This window comes from Macrobrachium nipponense, chromosome 37, assembly GCF_015104395.2.
Source record: "Macrobrachium nipponense isolate FS-2020 chromosome 37, ASM1510439v2, whole genome shotgun sequence".
Lineage (NCBI taxonomy): Eukaryota > Metazoa > Arthropoda > Malacostraca > Decapoda > Palaemonidae > Macrobrachium > Macrobrachium nipponense.
In genome coordinates, this window is record NC_061097.1 from 42,041,806 (window position 1) to 42,045,842 (window position 4,037).

The following is a 4,037-nucleotide window of genomic DNA, read 5'->3' on the forward strand; positions in this document are numbered from 1 at the left end:
CCTCCCATAGGCTTGGGTATGAACGCTTTTAACAGAAAGAGGCGCACACGCACATACGAACACCACAGTTCGCTAGCACCTCGCGGTTCTAGCTGCATCTAGTTTTCACAAAGGCACTTGGGAAGAGTTCATAAACTGTCGTACATTGACTTCCTGAACTAGCATTTTATCTCGCCACGCCATCCCCTAGAAACTCATTCATCAGCTACCCTCAGGTCGTTCACTCTGCCCTGTCCTCCACATTCCACAGGTTACAGAGAATGCACGAACAATATATTATTAATCAAAACCCTATGTCTTACAGATTTGCTCGGCCTCGCACCTATATGCTAGCTCCCGCCTAGCAAAATTGCTTATATAATATAAAACATTGGCCGGCTTAAAATAAAATATAAGAAAAACTGCACGTCTCTGGCATTATAAAATAAAGTCTTATCACGCTTAATCTCCCAATAACACAAAACGCATTTCTCTCTCATATTTTCTGCATTAGGATTCTTGAATATCCCTCTTCGCTTGTCTGCAAGTAGCTGCACAGACAGCAACAGGCTATAGCAACTGTAGCAACTGTAGGAAGACGTAATGCCTCCCTCATCGTAGAAGACTCTCACGGCTTCTTGTAGATCCCCCCAAAACACGCTGTAGAATTCTCTCGAACACCCATCATGGAAATACTTGTAATCACCATGGGCAACATGGCAGCAACCTCACGGCTGGTGGACGTCTTGCTGGAGTCGGGATCGACTTTTGGGCGTTAGTATGTCAGTCAGGTCTTTGGTCAATCTAAAGAAATTAACCAAACATACTACTTCTATCAAACAACGATCTCAAAAAGGTCAGAAATACTAACTGAACGTCTCCCAATTAACTCCCTTAAATATGACTACTAAAATGATAAGTCATTATCACAACTCTCTAAGAAAAAGAAACATCAAGTTCTCCAACTCAATTCTCCAAAACTCTCGCACATCAGCACACCAACACAACTCAGAAATCACAGCAACTCCACGGTAATTCTGCACTCTACATTTCGAACTCGAATGTGCTCACAAAAAAAAAAAGAAAAAATTCGTAACAAGCCCAAGAAAGAAAAGAATCACGTAACCACCAGACCAAAAATGTTTCTCGCAATGCTCTGATATTACAGCAACTCACAAAATCAGCAAAAATCTCCAACTTTTAACAGCAAAAACCCCCTTTACTGCTCAATAATTAATTACAATGAGACTTAATGTCAAACTCCCATTTCGTAAATAGCAACCCTAGAAAAATTACACCTCCCGGTAAAATCAAATCTCCCGTCCAAAAAAGAAATGCTACTTAAGCTCAATCCCCAAATCATATCTCTCATAGGAAAAGGAAGAAAAATAATAAAAAAAAAGGAATAATCACAAGTAGATTTCCCCAATCACAAAATACATAATACATGTATAATATGCATAACTCCCGCGTTTTCCCCAAAAAGTGCTCCATGTAAAGTTATGGAATTTGCCAGAAAGCAAACTCTCACACATGCGCTTTCGTGAAATGCTATAGCCACATTTCCAGATATTGCAAAAATTCTGATCTGTCACCATCAGAGGAAAAGAATCAGCACACGGCTCATCACATCGCTTGTCAGCAGAAAAATCACCTGCGGACGCATGCTCAAACAACAGCACAAAAATTGTCTAGTCAGACACATAAGTTTGGAAACTCATGATTCTCAAGAAAAAAGGTCTAACTGACACATTTCACAGAATTAACTCCAGGATATGACTAATGTGTTCAAAAATTTGTCTCGAAGACTTATTCTCTAAATATGACTTTTCCCAAATTATATTTCTCCAAGAATAACACACTTGTGAACATAAAAAAATGCACACATCTCCATATAACTCGTAATGCAGTAATGCACTTCTCTCTAAATAGTCACGAAATCAAAAAAAAGAACCACAGAAATCTTCTCTTGTCTCGAAAAAAAAAACTCCATAACCGCAAAAAAAAGAGTTACCCGCCCAAGATTAATTCCAACTCCATTATAAGACATCATATCAATAATAACACCACTCCGGTTATAAAAATATTTCCTCCATTTGGTTAATAACCAACCCCCTTATATATTCTATTATTTCTCCAAAGCCACATGTCAGTAAAAAAAAAAAAAAAAAAAAAAAAAAAAGACACCACTCCAGGAATAGAGAATAATCACCTCTATTTCGGCAAATACAAAAATATTTACCTCTATTTCCCCACAATAACTCCATGTGGAACAAAACAAGGCTCCAAATAATATATCTCCAAAAAAATGTGCACTCAAGGCATCTAACTCACACACTCCCAAATATTGCCCCATAATCTCCAAATATGTGTCTCCATTTGCAACAAAGATGGCTGCAAAAAATAATTGAACTAAACATAGCTCATACCACTATTGGCAAATATCATAAACATAAATGGCCAACAATATATTATCTCCCATATAATTATATCTCCAAATATACTCCAAAATAATATTATACCTCCAATTATCTCTCCAAAATAATATATCTCAATTATAACTCAATTATAACTCCAATTCTCCAGAGAATAACTCAATGTTATAGTCAAAAACTATAAAAACTCACTCCGTTTAGCATAACTGCTAAAAAAGGGCAAAAACTCGGCAAATAAAACTGTCTAGAAAATTCTAGAAAAAACCACCAATGTGCCACAAGTCATTATAACAGAACTCCAAATTCACAGTGTCTAAGCAAAGACTTCTCCATATGCACTACGACATAGCCATTAGAAAACTTAACCAAGTTTCCTATCTCTCACAAAGTTGTCACAAATACAACAAGGGTATTGTGCAAGAAAACTCACAATTTCTGGAACACAAATATCCAGAGAAAAAAATGTAGTGCCATTACGTATGCATTCAAAACATGCAAGAAATTCTCCCCTATATTACTCTATAGCATCAAATAGCTAAAACACGAACACGTTCTCTTAAATGACTCTAAGTCATGAACTGAGATAATATTCACACTAACTGGAGAGAAAAAACAAATTCAAATTCACCCATGGTAAAAAACTTGTATCAGCGATGGCTAATTTCCAAAAAAGGAGAAAAGAAAAATCAACGGCACCATTAACTATCTCCCGTAACTCACTAGATGTCAAGCAATTATCTGCTGAACACATAAAAAAAAAAGAAAAAAAAAAACTAAAACAATGTGTTGTTAGTTCTTCCCATAATCACAAAAGATTTCACCTCCCTTGATAGCATTAAAACACCCACGTATTAGTATAAAAAAAAACAGTATCAGAAATATCATTATCACAAAATCACCAAAAAATTGCTATCATCAAAATCATCAGTATCAGTACAAAAAATATCACCATGTTAATGCTTGTCCATTCTCCAAAAAAATTCAGCAAAATTCCACAAAAAAATTCAGCAAAATTCAGCAAAATTCAGCAAAATTCAGCAAAATTCAGCAAAATTCACCAAGATTCAGCCAGATTCATCAAGATTCAGCAAAACTCATCCCCGTGAATCACTGAAATATTCTCCAAAGTTACAAAAACTCAACAAATAATTAACACAGACTTCTCCCCATTAATTCATTGTAATAATTCTCCTTGAATAATTATCTGTAATAATTATTGAATAATCTCCCATGAAATATCTCAAATCTCTCGCAAAACAATTCTCCCGTAATGATAATTATACTTAAGCAAACCTCCCGTGACACATCTCAAGTATAACAATTATTAATAATAATAATAATAATAATAACTCTCCAAAGCAATAATTCTCTTGCAAAAATTTCAAGTAAGGGTGAAATTCAAATAGCATACACAGTAATGCTGAATCTTATGACATACAATTTCTCCAGCATGCAACACCATGACATAACACATTGCCACACAACACAGATACAACACCAATCATCGGCATTTCAAAAGTAATTTCTCCAACACAATAAAAAAAAATAATCTGTGTATCCCCCTTATATTTGTGTCTTTCAAGGCACAAAGAAAACATATAACACATCCCGTGCATGTTAACT